The sequence below is a fragment of the Macaca nemestrina genome, chromosome 9 (assembly GCF_043159975.1).
Source record: "Macaca nemestrina isolate mMacNem1 chromosome 9, mMacNem.hap1, whole genome shotgun sequence".
NCBI lineage: Eukaryota > Metazoa > Chordata > Mammalia > Primates > Cercopithecidae > Macaca > Macaca nemestrina.
The window spans coordinates 21,338,587-21,355,989 of record NC_092133.1 but is presented as its reverse complement, the minus strand read 5'-3'; the positions used below and the strand labels follow the sequence as shown (position 1 = coordinate 21,355,989).

Here is a 17,403-nt window from a genome sequence, read left to right as displayed (position 1 = left end):
GTTGGCGACGCACGAAGGTGGCCAGCGTGACTGAAAGGAGTGAGCCATAAGAGATGACAGTAGGAAGGTGCGGTGGGCTGAATCGTGGTTCCTAAAGGGAAATGTCCAAATCTGAATCCCCAGAATCTACAAATGTTTCCTTATTTGGGAAAGGGGATATAAACCAACTATGCAAATAGAATTAAGTTAAGGATCTCAGGTTGAGGAGGTAATCTTGGATGACAGGGGTGGGACCCAAATCCAATGACAAATGTCCTCATAAGTGGCACAGCCAGGATAAGTACACAGAGGAGGAGACAATGTGAAGACAGAGCTGGAGGTTGAGGCCATGCAGCCACAAACCCAGGAATGCTGGGGCAGCCACCAGCAGCTGGAAGAGGCAGAGAATGGAACCTTCCCTAGAGCTTCCGGAGGGAGCAGAGCCTTGACAACGCTTTGACTTTAGACATCTGGCCTCTAGAACTGCCAGAGAATAAACATCAGTGTTTCAAGCCACCAAGCTTGTGGTCACTATTATACCCCCCTAGGAAACTAATCCAGAAGGCCACAGAGGTTACTTCGGTGGTCTTGTAGGCCATGAGGAGGACTTAGTTTTCACTCCTCAGATAGGAAGCCAGGGGAGGATTCTGATACAGAAGTGACATAATCTGCCTCATTTTCTAATAGGATCCCTCTGGCTTCTGTAATACAATAAGTTATATAATTTGAGGTCCCTTGATTTTTTTGGTAACCAAAATGGAATTCGTTTTCTAATTTAAAAAAGAATATGGATTTTTCTTTTTCTTTTTTTTTTTTTTTTTTTCTGAGTCTGCTTGCTAGGGAAAGAACATGAATTTTTCAATAAAAAATGATGGAATAAGTTGTAAATTAATAAAACAATTAATTTTAAAAACCAGCATTTCAAAGCTAGCCCACACAACCAAAACCTCCCAAGCAGGCTCTCCCGCTTTACCATCCAGTGCCTCATGGAGGTCATCAGAGGGCCCATGGTCCCAGTGGTGGATCAGCTCCCTCATCAGAATGGTGAAGCTATAAACATCTCCTTGTGGGGTACCCGACCAGGGCACCTCCGGGAGCCGCAGCAGCTCTGGGGCAATCCAGTAGAGCTCTGCAAAGCAATGGGATGTCCGCATGGAGTGAGGGTGCTGCTGGGCAAAACTGGAAAAGCTACCCCTTCATCCTTGGGGGCACAGGAGAAAGGAAGGCATCCAGCTCTGAGCCATCAGCCCCAATGGTGTCTGGTTTGAAGAGCAAATAGGGGTCTGTGTGTGTGAATATGGAGAAAATCAGCAGGAAGGATGTGCACTAACATGTTAATGGTGGTTTACTCAAGACTAAAATTACAGCTGGTTTTCACGTTTATGTTCCTTCTCTGTATTGCCTTTATTTTTAAAAACAATTGTGGTATGATTCATAGAACATAAAATTAACCATTTTAGGCTGGGTGCACTTCACACCTGTAATCCCAGCACTGTGGGAGGCTGAGGCGGGAGGATAAATTGAGGTCAGGAGTTCCAGACCAGCCTGGCCAACATGGTGAAACCCCTCATCTATTAAAAATACAAAAATTGCTGGGCATGGTGGCTCATGTCTATAATCCCAGCACTTTGGGTGGCCAAGGCAGGTGGATCACCTGAGGTCAGGAGTTCAAGACGAGTCTGACCAACATGGAGAAACCCTGTCTCTCCTAAAATTACAAAATTAGCCGGGCATGGTGGCGCATGCCTGTAATCCCAGCACCTTGGGAGGTTGAGGCAGGAGAATCGCTTGAACCCAGGTGGCAGAGGTTGTGGTGAGCCAAGATCATGCCATTGCACTCCAGTCTGGGCAACAAGAGCAAAACTCTGTCTCTAATAAATAAATAATAAAAATAAAAAATACAAAAATTAGCCGGGCATGGTGGAGCACATCTGTACTCCCAGCTACTCGGAGGGCTGAGGCAGGAGAATCACTAGAACCCAGGAGGCAAAGGTTGCAGTGAGTCGAGATCGCACCACTGCCCTCCAGCCTGGGCAACAGATCAAGACTTCATCTCAAAAAAATAAATAAATAAAATAAAATAACCATTTTAAATGAACAATTCGGTGGCCTTTAGCACATTCATAATGTTATGCAACCACCACCACCTCTATCTAGCTCCAAAACATTTCCATCACTCCAAAGTAAACTCCTTATTCATGAAGCAGTTTCTCCCTGTTCTCCCGACCCTCAACCCCTGATAACCACCACCAACTTGCATTCTGTCTCTATAGATGTATCTGTCTATTCTAGATATTTCACACACCTTCTTTTTTTGCAGTGAAGTCTAAAAGCTTATGTCCTTATAGGTCATAGTCATTAAAAGAAAAGATAAATATTAGAGGATGTGGAAGGTGAACTAGGACGGCTGCTAGCAGGTCTCAGTTGGGCACGGTGGCTCATGCCTATAATCCCAGCACTTTGGGACGCCGAGGAGAGCAAATCACCTGAGGTCAGGAATTCAAGACTGGCCTGGCCAACACGATGAAATCCCGTCTCCATTAAAATTACAGAAATTAGTCAGGTGTGATGGTGTATGCCTGTAATCCCCAGCTACACGGGAGGCTGAGGCATGAGAATTGCTTGAACCCAGGAGACAAGGGTTTGCAATGAGTCAAGATTGCACCACTGTACTCCAGCCTGGGCAACAGAGTGAGACTCTGTCTCATAATTAATTAATTACTTAATTAATAATAATAACAAAATTTCTCCCCTTGTCTTTTTTTTTTTTTTTTTTTTTTTTTTGACAGGGTCTCTAAAGGCTGGAGTGCAGTGGTGCAATCACAGCTCACTGCAGCCTCGACCTCCCAGGCTCAAGTGATCCTCCTACCTCAGCCTCACATGTCACCACACCAGCTAATTTTTTTTTTAAGTATAGGTGTTGGAGGGAAGTCTCACTATGTTCCCCAGGCTGGTATCAAACTCCTGGACTGAAGCAATCCTCCTACCTTAGCCTCCCAAAGTGCTGGGATTTCAGGCATAAGCCACCACTCCCATCCCCCTTGTCTTTCTGTAAGACATCATTCTATCATATGTTATAGAAACCTCCCAAATTGACACAAAAAATCTCCTGGTGACATGCTGCTCCAGCAAAAAGGGGATCGGGGCTAAGAACATTGGTCTCAAGGGAGCCCAGGATACATGCAGAGGTAACAATCCAGGGCACTCAATTAACCGGACAGGTAGGAAGAGTCATTGAACCCCACTTGGCACATATGGAAGGGAAAAGTGGACTTGAGGCAGTGGTTTTGTCTTCAGATGCACAGCAGAATTTCTTGGGAGCATTTAAAAAACAATTCAGAGGCCAAGACCCCATCTTCAGATATTCTGATTCAGTTGATAGTTGGTCAGGGGTGGAGGGACCAGGCACCTAGAAGACAGAACTATAGAACTCGATTATCTCTAAAATGTCTGACAAATCTTATGTTCTAAGCTGAGAACATAGGATGAATGTGGGAAGGAACAAAGAGAACTAAAGAGACAGGCAATTGTTGCTCCAGGTGGCCCAGCTAAGCTAGGACAAGAACCAGTCTCCAAACCCAGACATCACCCCACGAACTGGTGCCACCTGCAGAGACTATTTTTTTTTCTCATTCTCCTCAGGTGAACAGAACAACCACATATCATCAGCTCCAGAGGAAGGCCCACGTGTGGATACCTGCACAGATGAGCACCAGGAAGCAAAGATGGAGCTAGGAACCTCTGGCCATGCTGCCAATAGCTAGTGGGTGCAAAATCAACCACTGTCTCATCATATGTTCTGTATGTCCGGCCATACTTGAGTTCCCACAGTCCGAATCCCGACAACTTCACCTGCAGCCGACCATTCACCAGGCAGTTGGAAGGTTTCAGGTTGCCGTGGGAACCCAGGAAGCTCCTATGGAGGAAGATCATACCCTGAAAGGGTGAAAATGAGAAAATGAGGGAGACCGGGTGCTGATAACACTGCTGGAAGGAACCGAGGCAGAGAGACAGATGGGCAGAAACACAGATAGAGAGGCCTGGGCAGGGGATGTGCCCATCTCTGTGTTCATTTGTTCAGGAGCCACCAGCATAGCCCCTTGTCCCTGGAGTCAGCTGGGGCTGGGACACCCAAAATGGAGAAAACTATTTCCAGCTCCTTTGTGTGAAGCCAAGAAGGCCAAGCCAGCTTAAAATAAATACATCCTAGTGATCAGCCTAGGACGAGTAAATTTGGAGTGTTAAATTGCTCCCAAGAAGTCAGGACCAGAGCTGGGATACAAACCCAGGTAGGACTGGGTTAGAAGCCTTGCTTCTAAACCACTAGATTCTCCTGTTCCCTGTGCCCTGGGTGATGGGAGAGAAAAAGGGGGAGGAGGGAAGAGGGAGGAAGGAGGGTCAAAGCACATACTCTCCCTGCACAACTACACAACCCCAATGTGTAATTACACAATTACACAACCTAGCTGAGAAGGGGCAGTGAAGTCATGTGTGGGAGGGGCTATGAGGAGGTCCTGGAGAGGAATGGAGTAGGGGGGAACATCCTGAACAGAGAAGTGAACCCAGGGACAGGGTCTTGGGCCTCTTGGGCACCAGTGACATAAGAGTTAGAAAGAGGCTGGGCATGATGTCTCATGCCTGGAATCTCAGCAGTTTAGGAGACCGAGGTGGGTGGATCACAAGGTCAGAAGTTCAAGACCAGCCTGTCCAATATGGTGAAACCCCATCTCTACTAAAAATACAAAAATTAGCCAGGCGTGGTAGCTAATTTTTATACACACCAGGCACCTGTAATCCTAGCTACTCAGGAGGCTGAGGCAGGAGAATCACTTGAACTCAGGAGGCAGAGGTTGCAATGAGCCAAGATTGTGCCACTGCACTCCAGCCTGGGCAACAAAGCGAGACTCCGTCTCAAAAAAAAAAAAAAAAAAAAAAAAAAGAGTTAATAAAGAAATTATTTAGACACTTAGTGAGTGTATGGGAGTCCTCGGTAAGGTTTTTCTTTAAATGAAAAGCAGCCCCTGTCAGGCCTCTAAGCCAAGGCTCAGCCATTGTAATCCCTGTGACCTGCACATATACGTCCAGATGGCCTGCAGGAGCCAAGAAGTCTGGAGTAGTTGAAAAACCACACAGAAGTGAAACAGCCAGTTCCTGCCTTAACTAATTGACCCATCTTACGACATTCTACCATTATGACTTGTTCATACCCTGCCCCAGCTGATCAATCGACCCTGTGACTTTCTTCTTCTGGACAATGAGTCTTATGATCTCCCCACCATACACCTTGTGACCCCCTCCCCTGCTAACAATAGATAACCACCTCCAACTGTAACTTTCCATAAAGCTGCTCCTCTCCTATCTCCCTTCACTGACTCTCTTTTCGGACTCAGCCCACTTGCACCCAAGTGAATAAACAGCATTGTTGCTCACACAAAGCGTATTTAGGTGGTCTTCTATATGGACACACGTGACAGGCCCCAAATCATTTTCTTTTCTAACAAAAAGCAGCCTGTAGAATCGAGCTGCAGACATAGAAAGCCAGGCTAGAAGCTTGCATGGGTGAATGCCTGCAGCTGTGCTAACAGGAAAGGGGCTACCTAGGGAGTAGTCATGTTCAGATAGGGGCTCCGTTGTCCCTTTTCCTTGTAAACCACGTGTAAAGTAAGGAGCAGGCAACATGGCGCCAGGTGGGCAAAGACTTCATTTGCATAATAGAAGATTAAGGTAGGGCAGCCAGCTTCATTGCTGGCTACTTAAACGTCACGCCTGGTCCAACCAATCTTTCGGCCCTATGTAAAGCAGACACCGCCTCCTCAAGCCAGTCTATAAAATCTGGTGCACTTCGCTGTGGACCCCCTCTCTCGCATAGAAGAGCTATTCTCCTTTCTCTTTCTTTTGCCTATTAAACCTGTGCTCCTAAACCCACTTCTGGTGTGTCCGAGTACTCGATTTCCTTGGCGTGATACTACGAACCTCAGATATTTACCCCAGACAACAACCAGCTTCACCAGAACAGGGGGGCACCTCTTCCTCCAGCAGTGCTTGACAGGCCAAGTCACTATCCCACCTGAGCCAGAGCCCTGAGGCCAATATTGCATTAGAAATATGGGATAGGGGCTGGGCATGGTGGCTTATGCCTGTAATCCCAGCACTCTGGGAGGCTAAGGTGGGCGGATCATGAGGTCAGGAGTTCGAGACCAGCCTGACCAACATGGTGAAACCCTGTCTTTACTAAAAATACAAAAATTAGCCTGGCATGGTGGCACACATCTGTAATCCCAGCTACTCAGGAGGCTGAAGGAGGAGAATTGCTTGAACCCAGGAGGCACAGGTTGCAGTGACCTGAGATTGTGCCATTGCACTCCAGCCTGGGCTACAGAGTGAGACTCCGTCTCAAAAAAAAAAAAAAAAAAAAAGCCTCAAGTTGGCTGGGCGTAGTGACTCATGCCTGTAATCCCAGCATTCTGGGAGGCCGAGGCAGGTGGATCACTCGAGGTCAGGAGTTCAGGACCAGCCTGGCCAACATGGTGAAATCCCGTCTCTACTAAAAATATAAAAATTAGCTGGACATGGTGGTGGGTGCCTGTAATCCCAGCTGCTCTGGAGGCTGAGTCATGAGAATCGCTTGAACCTGGAAGGCAGATGTTGCAGTGAGCCTAGATCCCGCCACTGCACTCCAGCCTGAGCAATAAAGTGAGGCTCTGTCTCAAAAAACAAATAACAAAAAAGAAATATGGGATAATACAGAAAACATCCAGAAGAATGGATACATGCCCCCAGCCCTGCCCCAATCACTCACCACCCCCTACCCCATGTTCCTTTATCGAAGTGCCTTATTTATTTTTAGATGGTAACGTTGAATCACATTTTGAAATTGCCACCCACTCAACTGGACCTGGAGGGGCCTGGCTGGGATTGCCTCTGAGACTTCCCCAGGGAGGCTCCAATAGGCTAAGGTCCAAGCTTGAAGTCGGGTGAGACCTGTGTCTAATCCAGAGTTTGCTCTGATTCCAGCAGGAGACCTCTCCATTCAACAGAACTGTCCCTGATACACACAAGGTTTTTTCTGCTTTCCTCCTGCCCTTGCTAGTTCCCAGGCCTACCTCAAGTATGAGATATTTTACAGTCAACGATTTTACATTCTAGGATTTTAGCAGAACTCCTTCCATTAGGGTGAAAACGACATGCTGAGGGATGCTTGGAATCCTGGGTGTGCATTCCTCTCCAAGAGATGGGACGCATGTCTTTATTTTCTATCTTGATGGAAATGTATGATTTTTATGTATATTGTCATAGAGCAGATAGAGCTATGAAAGGATTCATTATTTACATGTCAGATTTTATACACTTTTGGCAGCTCTGAGACAGGAATAACACAGGGTGACTGCAGGAGAACAGAAAATTCCAGGTCTGTTACACATGGCTAGCAAAAAGGAATTGAAATAGCTGCATAAGCTATTATTTTCAGGCCTGATAAGACCCTGAAAAGAACAGGGTGTGGGCCAAGCAGGCTAAGACCAATTGGACCCAACATGGTGCTGGATTTGGCCTAAGTTTCACCTGGGACCTTATTATAAGCTCATTAACATACTAGGTCACACACCCACCGGTGCCACAACAGTTCCAGGAATAGCCATATTTGATGTAAAAATGGGTAGCACCGCAGTTCCCAGAAATCTCCACCTTTTTCCAGGAATCCTCATGAATATTCTACCCCTTGGTTAAAGAAACTCAAGAAGGTAGAAGCCTCAAATCCCATTGCGCAACTCTTTCTCTCTCGAGTCCACCCACACTCCCCTTTCCTGAGTGTGTACTTTTCACTTTGCAGTAAATCTCCATACTTTCACTATTTTCTGATTTATCCTTGAATTCCTTCTCACAATGGTGTTAAGAGCTTTCACATTGGCTGGGGTTGAGGGCCCACCAGCATTTGGGGACCTCCCCTAGCCCGCCAGTATCAGTTCAATCATCTGTCTGTTAGGTACATTTCTTGCCCTACTGGAAATTCCTGGGTGGCAGACAGGGCTCCTACCTCTGGGCCCCATATCTGTACTCTCTGGTACTTAGCAGGGAGGAAGCATCACATAGAAGAGCAAACACAGCCTTTGGAGACGGACTGGCTACAAATCCCAATCTGTGTCTTACCAGCTGGGCAGGTGACTTCACCTCATTAAGCCTCACTTTTTCCCTCTTGGAAATGGAGATCATGTTACTCCAATATTACTATGATTGGAGCTAAAAATGAATTAATAATGGAGTTCATTGTTAATTATTGAGATCACTGTCCAATAGAAACATAATACAAGCCACATGTGTATTTTTACATTTTCAGCAGCCGTGTTATAAACCAAACAGGTGAAGTGTATTTTATAATGTTTTATTTAACCCAATGCATTGAAAAATCTTATTTCAGCAAGTAACCAACATAAATATATTAGCAAGATATTTTATATTTTATTATTCTTGCTAAGTCTACAAAATCCAGTATAAACTTTATAGCACATCTCAAATTGAACTAGCTACAAATGCAGTGCTCATTATCCACATGTGGCTGGTGGCTATCATATTTGGACAGTGCAGATTTACCCCATAAGAGTGTTGGGGAAATTAAAACAAGAAAATGTACTTAATACCAGTAATAGAATTATCTATGATTGTGATAATACTACTGCTACTACTAACAATCAACATTTACTGGACGCCTTTTACAGGCAGGGCATGGCACTAAGCATTTTGCATACATTAGGCCTCATGCAACCCTATGAGTCAGGTACTGATGTTATCTTTACACAGAGGATATATGAGGCCCAGGGTTGTTAAGGTCACCTGGCCAGTAAGTGGCAGTCAGGGTTCAAACTCCAAAGACAACTTCTATACTGAACTATCCTTCATCCTCTTAATCCATCGAGACTTCTCTTACTTAGACACGAAGCCCTATTTGTAACTCAAGGAGAGTATTATACTCTCCAAACTCCTTCCCAGGCTTGCCCAACTGGGTTGAACTTTTTGGGGACAGGACAATGAGGTTCATTCATCTGTGCCTCCTACGCCCAGAATCGGGTCTGATCCAAATTAGGCACTCAATCAATATATGTTTGTTGTCTTGAAATGTCTATGGCATCTTGGAGTCCCTCTGATACCTGATATAGAGGAGGTGCTGATCAAATAGACATCGAGAGACTTGTTTCCAAAGTACAATCGCCTTCATGGAGCTTGGCCCAATGCCCAGACTCATGGGAAGGCTCTAAGAGAACATTACATTTTCTGTTACTTGCAATCCCCTTTCAAAGAACATTGGCAGAGTAATTAACCTCAAAGGTCCTACCTATGCCTTGACCTAGCCTATTGTGTCATCAGTAGTGACCCTACATGATCCCAGAATGTGCACACTCCATCTCAGGAGGTAATGATCCTGCCAAAGCAAAATGCCAAGCTGTCCTCTGTTTTCCTGGAACAGAGTAGAGGGTAGACTCAGTGAGCTAGAGTAGGTGATGACCACCAGGGAGCTCTTCCCCTTCAAAGTGCCATGCCCACCTGCCATAGCGTTTTTTCAGAGAAACCTTTGGGTTAATGCTTCTTGAAATCTGATGCCTACACTAAAGAGATCAAATCTGTTAGTCATTCATGGCTTGGTGAGAACTTACTGGCTTACTCTTCACTTCCAAAATAAATGATGTTGGCTATTTTGATGGGGGCAGGAGGCAGATAATTGGAGTCCTTCTCTATGCTTGGTGGGAAAAGAAAGGAAAAGTGGGTGAAGGGAAGGAGAGAATATTCCAGGGTAGGAAAAGATGCCACGTCACATCCTCCCAGTTTACAACCACTGCCACTTAAAGAATTTTATATGTACATCTCCAGACTGTTTTATTTTTCCCTAGATTTTAAGCCATTCAAAGCTGGAAACAAGTCCTTTCTTCCTACAAAAGTGACCAGAGTAGGATAAACTCTTAACAGATGCTCAATAAAATTTTAATGAAATAATAACAGTGGTGGTCCAGGGTTGCCAGTGAAGACCCAATCACAGAGACGCTTCTGTTTATCGACCTTGCTTGACAACAATCTGCTGGCTTCCTGCTAAAGCCTAGGAAGTCAAAGTCTCACAGAGCTATAGGACTCAGCTCCCTAGAAACAAAAAGCAATAAAATCCTTGTTGAAGGAAAGCCTTTAGACTTCAATTGGGCCAAGCTCATTCATTCTACCTACGTGGAGGTCGAGGTCTAGAGAGGGGAAGTGTACTGGCAAAATCACTCAATAAGTGGGTGGCCCATTAATCCAGGAGGGCACAGCCTGTGTTTCATTCTTTTTGCCCTCTCAACACACAGGTGAGTCTTCCCCACAGGAGTCTGTTGGTTGATTGATGATTGGACTATTGACTAGCAGTGGACCACCATCCTTCACTGTGCTGCCCATGACTGAGAGGTTTCCTCACCAGACTGACTCCCAGGTCACTGGCTTTGTCCTTCTGGTGGTAAAAGTACAGGCAGCAAGCTTAAGAAAGAACAGCTGGATTTAGTGCAGGTAGGAGAGAGCAGCCTCAGGATGCTGGTCCATACTGACATGGCTTGTCCCACAGCAAATCTCCTCCCACTCCTGCCCTCTCCATCCCTCATCACCAGCTGCATACCTAGGGCATGGCCCTTCAAGACAGTGGCACCTTGGGCTTTGGATCCAGCTGCCACCTCTCAGCATTTCCACTGCCTTCCTGGCAACAGGCAGGAATTGGTCTCTCTCCAACTCCCTCTGAATTACCCCTCCCCAGCCCCTAATGGGCTTCTAGATGTGAGAATGACTTCTCCCTGTGGTAAAACACAAAAGCAAGCTCTCGTGCTTCCTACTGAGAGGCAGTATGGTACAGTGGTTAAGGGTATAGGACTTGAAAATGGCTGGGTTTGAATCCTAACTCCACTATTTCATAGCTATGAGACTTCAGGAAGGTCATATGTACTTTCTGTGCTTTGTGTTTCTTTAATCTGTAAAACAGAAGTAACAATAGATCTATCTTATATTTTTGTGAGAATTAAATAAATTAATATATACAAAGTACTGGAAAGTGCCTGGCCCAAAGTAGGCACTCTATATATTTTAGTGTTACTATTATTCCCTTCTTCTTTGCAGTCACCATAGCCCCCTGGGCCAAAGCAAAGATTCTACCTCCTCCGATCAGCATCTCTGGCCCACCTCTTAGGTCAGCAGCTTTGTGGTTAATGTGGCATCCCCATTTCCTAGGGAAAGAAATCAGGGGCTAGAGAGCAGGGAAGAATATCAGGAATCACCTCCCCCAGTCCGATTTATAATCTAGTGATGAGATGCTCTTTGAGATAGAAAGTTCTACCCTACAATGTAAATATTCTGCTCTTTTCTGATTGGGTAAACTTGGCATCCATTCCAACTTTAGTGTAAAATACTTTCCTCTCTCTATATTTATTTGCAATCAGGGAAGAAGAAAAGAAAAAATCGGATAGAAATGATAGATTTTAGAGCTGGAATCACCTTGAAGAGGAGATCTGAAGAGGTCCAACATTTTCAAGAAGAATTACAGTTCAATTAAATTCAAGACAGAGCAACTCAAAAATACTATCACATTTATTCTTTGGTAAGTTTATGTTATACTCACATTGACTATGTCATATGCAAATGAGAGTTTGAATATCCAATCTATTTCATGATCCGAGTTTCTCAAAACATCCTGAAAAACACAGTTATTCAACAGATTCCTAGTGACTCAACATGCAGCACAGTGAGCTTTAACGATTGAACAGATTTGACTGTAACATAGCTTATATTTTTGGCCAGAGCTAACGCAATGTGGGGCAGAAGACTTTAAACCTAATAACTGGAAATCTTCCCAGGAGATACCATAACCTGACTCAATATTAAGAATGCATGCAGTCTCAAGTTTTACAAACACTTCCTTGTTCCTGACAGAAAGCTGTCGTCACATCCCATAATAGGATGGGCCCAGGAACACAGTTCAAGAGTAGTCATAACATCTTAAGAGAAGAAACCAAGCTCAGTTTCCCCCCAGAACAAAAGAAGCAGACACTTGGCTAATTTGATTAGCCAGATTACCAGATTATTCTGATTACCAGAAAGTAGCCTGACAAGATAATTCAGGTCTTGCAATTAGACCAGAGAGGAACTGGCCTTGGATGAATAGCAGAGGTCACTGAGAAACTTCTCTATTATCTATCACTAATCAAACCTAAGGTGCACTGTACTGTTTTCCTTACCTTAGGGCTTCCTTTTTTGCAATACTGAGTGACAATGCAGAATGTTAGGTGGTTCGGTGCAAATACCAAAGAAGGGAACAATGTTCTCGTGCCTTAATTCACCCATCTAGAAATAATCATGGTTACAATAGCTCATGTATAGAGTGTGTCTCTATGTCCAGGACCATGCTGTGTGCTTTGCATATTTTCAGTCAATTCTTATAAAGACCTTGTTAGATAAGAACTGTTACAGATCCCATTTTACAGATGAGGGAACTGGCACTGAAAGGTAAAGTAAAGGAGCGGCTATAAGTGGCAGAGCTGGGAGGTAAACCCAGGAAGTCTGTCTCCAGCAAATAAATCAGAGGAATGATCAAAGTCTAACCTCAGCCATGGGGATTAACTCAACCACGTCACAGTAGCTGGACTCAGCCCTGCTTCCACGCTTATGGCTGTCAATGCCAGTGTGGGGCCCACAGCAGATCACAGAGAAGGAGCAGGAAGTCAGGCCCATGAACCTGACTCACTCCAAGGACCAGGTTCAAGGCTGGCAGGCAGGCAAGCAGCCATCACAGACACAGAGGATGAAGGGCCAGAATCAAGGCCAGGAAGAATGATGGGGAAGAAACAGAGGTAGGAGTGATCCCAGGCTTCAGGTGCCTGGGAGAGGCCAGGGGTCTGAGATTCAAAGCCTGGGCTGTCGAGGGGAGGGAGAGGTAGGTCACGTTAAGGGAAGCAGCCTCCCATCTCTGCTCCTTTGGGACCAGGGAGCTGGCAGAGGAGGGGCAGAGAGCATCACTGCTTTGTCTCTCCACTGACCCTGGGCAGGGGGCCTCACCAGCTGTATTTCCTGTAACACAGTCAGCTTCCTAACCCAGGCTTCTGCTTGGTGACCACCATAGCGGATGGCCACGTGGTTTCCCTAGAATCAGAGAAAAAGTGGAATGTTCTTAACTCAGGATGAACCAGAAAAAGCTCCACTTAGGGCCAGGGAGAGGAGCAAGAAAACTGGAAAGAAATGCATCTAGGAGCCAATCATCAAGCTCCTCACTGCCCAAAAAACCCCTTTGGTGACCCTGTGCACAGCCAGGCACTGAGCTAGCTGCTTAACACGTAAGATCTCCTTTAACTGGCATCACAGCCCTGCGAGGTAGGTATGATTGGCCCATTTCCAGATGGGATTGTTGAGGTTACGAAACTTGCCCAAGTTGCATATTTGTAGGTATTACAGCCAGAACTTGAAAGTCTGACTCCAAGACTATGCGCTTTCTATTATATAATAATATCCCATTATCATTCAGAGGAAACAGTGAGTTACAGTGATAAGTGTAGGTTTGGAGTCAGTTGCCTGATTCTAAGCCCAGTGCTACCACTTACTACCTGAACAAGTTGAGTTGTTCTTAACTTCTCTAAGCCTTTATTTTCTCATCTATAAAATGGGATTGAAAATAACACCAAATCTAAAATAAGTTTAAAAAAAAACACACACACACCCATCTCATAAGGTTTTCTGAGCATTAAATCAGTTAAAATACCACTGGTAACTCAAGGCCTGGCACAGATTAAATTTTCAGTAAATGGCATATTTTATTTGTATTGCCTATGGAGTCTGCTTTTAGAGAGTCACTTAATCAGGCATCACAAAAACATATTGTAATGTGGTAAGAGCTAGATAGAAGAAGGCATAGAATCTGGACCCAAGAGAAGGTAAGCCATAAGAGAAGATAAATATCAACCAAATATCTTTCACATTTCGTATGAGGGCAATGGCAAAGGACTCAGGACTGTGATGGCAGGGCCACGGAGGAAGGAATGCCCGGGGGATGAAGAAAAGGATTCTTGGAGGGGTGATGCTTAGGCTGAACCTTGAAGGATAAGAAGGTTCCACATGGGTTGGGTGGAAGGGGAGTGGCATCGTCAGAAGGTGAAACATACATGGCAAAATTGGCAAGACCAACTGGGTGAGCACAGGATTTAAGCCAGGGGAAAAAAGATTAGAAAAATAGGTAGGGACTAGCGAGTTAAGAGGCTTGAGTCCTTTTTTAAAGAGTTTGGGCACTATCATGCAGGCAACAGAGGTGGGGAATCCAGTGATGGTGTTTGACAGAGGAAAGACGAGACATATTTTCGGAAGATCAATCAGACAGTGATATGCTATGTGTTGCTACTTCCTTCTTTATGTGGCCGGGTGACCACCACATAGAGTTTTGCATTGATGGTGGTCCCTAAGGTATTTGGTAATATCCCAGGAGGTTTTTGTAGTTTGAGAACTCAAGTAAGCAAACATTTAAAAAATCAAGTTTCATTGCATAGGGGATAATTTGGCTCTAGCCTTTTCTAACCCCAATTTAGAGCAATGAACAATTCTTCCCTTGCTCGGAGCTTTCTGTCCTTACTCTCTGGGACCCCCATTTTAAAGAATAAATACAATTTCGTACAAACTCTTCCCCCAAAGGGACTCGAATTTTGGAAGGATTGCTAGGTACAGGCAGCAATCATGGTCTGGGTGTAGGAGGGAAGGTGAGAAAGGACAAGCGGGAATTATGTTCCAGGCTGCAGCAGCAGTCACTGTCTATACCACAGAAGCACCAGGCCCCACGACTGATTCATCCATGCCAAAGTAACAAGGATGAAATAATCCACACTCTAGGACTGCACCGTCCATTCACGGAGCCACTAGCCACATGGGGCTATTTAAATTTAAATTAATTAACATTAAATAAAATTTAAAATTCAGTTGCCCAAACACACTAAGGTTCAGTAATCACAGGAGGCTAGTGGCCACCTTATTGGACAGTGCAGATCTGCGACATTTCCATCATCACAGGAGGTTGTATTGGACAAAGCTAAGTCTAATCTAGAAGCCAGCTTGGGAATCACCTAGAAGATTCTTTAAAATGCAGACTCTCAGGCACCACATCAGACCTATGGACCCAGAATCTGCATTTTAATAAGAGCCCCAGGTGATCCTTCCGCACATTAAAGTTTGGGAAGCACTAGTCTGGAGTCACAAGACCACCCTGGCTTTTGCTTGGAGAACGTTCTCCTATTCAGAATGCCCCGCCTGGCAGAAATGATGCAGAGAACAGGACAGAGATACACTAAGATCTATAGGCAACCACCTGGCCTCAGAAATACCTGATAAAGCCCTATTGGGGCATAGAAGAGCTCTTCCCCCTGCTGGCTCTTGACAAAAGAGCTGAGGTCCACAGAAATCACCACACTAGATGAGTTACTGGTGATGCCTCTTGACACAGGTATGCCTCTCTAGGGTGGCTGTAAAACAGGAAATGATTTGGTCACTCTCAGTAGCAAGGTCAAGTACTAAAGGGAATGCATTTTATAGAGGAGGAAGCTGAGTGCCAAGGTCAGACAGTTAACAGAGAGTCAGGATTTGAATCCTGATCTTTCCGACCTGCTACGTGCATCACTCTAAGACAGCACCATCCCATCCTCCATGCCCTCTATGGCGTCTGTACCACCATGGAGGTGTAGGTTCAGAGGGAAGGCTCTGAGGTCAGACTGCCCAGACTTAAGTTCTGGCTGTGGCACTTAATTAGATGTGTGGCCTGGGGTTAGTGTCATTTTCTTAAAGAACATCTAACCAGGTTGTCTCTGTTTAATACCCTCAGTGCCTCCCAACACCTAGAAAACATCTTCAAAGCATAGGAATCTTGTTTTCAAGGAGAATCTTATCTGGAACCCTCATGTAGAAATGAGGTAGATCAAAGCAGAGCTGCTTTGGTGGAACAGGAAAGAGTAAGTGTCTGAATCCCCGGGGATGTTTGGAGATGAGTTACTAATAAATTGCAGTCACCTGCTCTTAGCATGTTGAAGCCTCCCTGACTTGGTACCAGCCAAGCTTCCCAGCCCTGAGCATCACACATCTCGTTATATCCCGTGTGACTTCACTTTTTTTCACCACTTGCAAACTCACTCTTTTCAAATGTCCCCTCCTCTCCAAAGTCTTCCAGATGCTGAGACCTTAAGTCCCTCTATCTGCAGGGCTTCCGTCTCACCGTGGAAACACCTCTCTGACACTTGCCTCCCTCTGGAGGCATCTCATTTGTGGGATATCCCCATGCCTTGTATGATGCTTGGCTTGTAGTTAATGGTCAAGTCCTTGTCAAACAAATGAACATTACTGTATTAGTCATCAATTGATTAAAGGAGTTAATGTGGTTTTGAAAATAACTAAATCCAGCCGGGCATGATGGTTCATGCCTGTAATCCCTGCACTTTGGGAGGCTGAGGCAGGTGGATCACCTGAGGTCAGGAGTTCGAGACCAGCCTGACCAACGTGGTAAAACCCCATTTCTACTAAAAAAAAAATACAAAAACTTAGCCGGGCGTGGTTAGAGGCACTTTGTAATACCAGCTACTTGGGAGGCTGAGGCAGGAGAATCACTTGAACTCGGGAGGCAGAGGTTGGAGTGAGAGCCGAGATTGTGCTGTTGCACTCCAGCCTGGGCAACAAGAGTGAAACTCCATCTCAAAAAAAAAAACAAAACAAAAAATAAAATAACTAAATCCTCCCCAGGAGACAGCTTTAATATCTGAACAGCATCTACAGTTCTCAACCACAGAGTAACAGAGCAAATGGAACTTTAGAGACTGTCCATCATTTGTAAGTATTTAGAAACTGAGTCTTGGGGAGGTAAAATGACATTCTCAGATTCAGCAAGCAAGTGGGAGGCCTAGAACCAGAACTCAGGCCTGGAGACTCTTCATGAAGTATTCACTTTATAAATTAGCCTCTTGCTCTTATAAGCTCCTAGATGAAGCACCTTCCACAAATCTCCAGCGGTGACCAGGAAAGGGGACATCTGGGTCATATGTGGCCTCACCTTGTTCTGGGGAAGAATGATGATATCGTCAAAATTGATTTGCCACCAGATGTCTTTGTTTTGCCTCTGCAGTTTTCCCCTCTGCGTCCTTAAAATCAGACCTATGATGGCAGCCCCCAAGACAGGAATCAGGATCATCATTGTGAGAACCACAGCAGTCACGCCTGGAGGGGAGGCATATTACCCAGGCCTTGCCTATGAGCAGTAGCATGTACATCCCTGCCCAGCTGGGCCCTGCCAAGCAGGCTCCTCAAAGGCTGTCCTCCAGAAGGTCTGGGTTAGGACACATGAAGTCTACTCTGACTTGTCTCTTCCAGGAATTTTTCCCCGACTATCACCCTAGTTCCCATTGGAACTGCATTCACCTC

General features: G+C 45.2%; 1 protein-coding gene and 1 long non-coding RNA gene across 3 annotated transcripts in view; one reads left to right on the top strand and one right to left on the bottom strand.

Moving 5' to 3' along the window:
* LOC105467978 (guanylate cyclase 2G-like) overlaps positions 1-11,632 on the bottom strand; it is a 23,860-nt gene extending 12,228 nt beyond the window's left edge. Inside the window, exons 1-2 of one of the 2 annotated variants that reach the window (XR_011607637.1) lie at positions 11,594-11,632; positions 3,677-3,915 (exon numbers count right to left, since the gene is read on the bottom strand). The gene's annotated coding sequence lies outside the window, so the exon portion shown is untranslated. Of the gene's footprint in view, positions 1-3,676; positions 3,916-11,593 lie in introns of those variants that run through there. The other variant, XM_071069149.1, reaches the window with a different exon arrangement.
* On the top strand, positions 4,132-17,237 carry LOC139356187 (uncharacterized). The gene is made up of 3 exons (XR_011607638.1): positions 4,132-4,268; positions 11,415-11,572; positions 17,108-17,237. It is a non-coding gene; the product is annotated as an uncharacterized lncRNA (long non-coding RNA).
* The last annotated feature ends 166 nt before the right edge of the window (positions 17,238-17,403 follow it).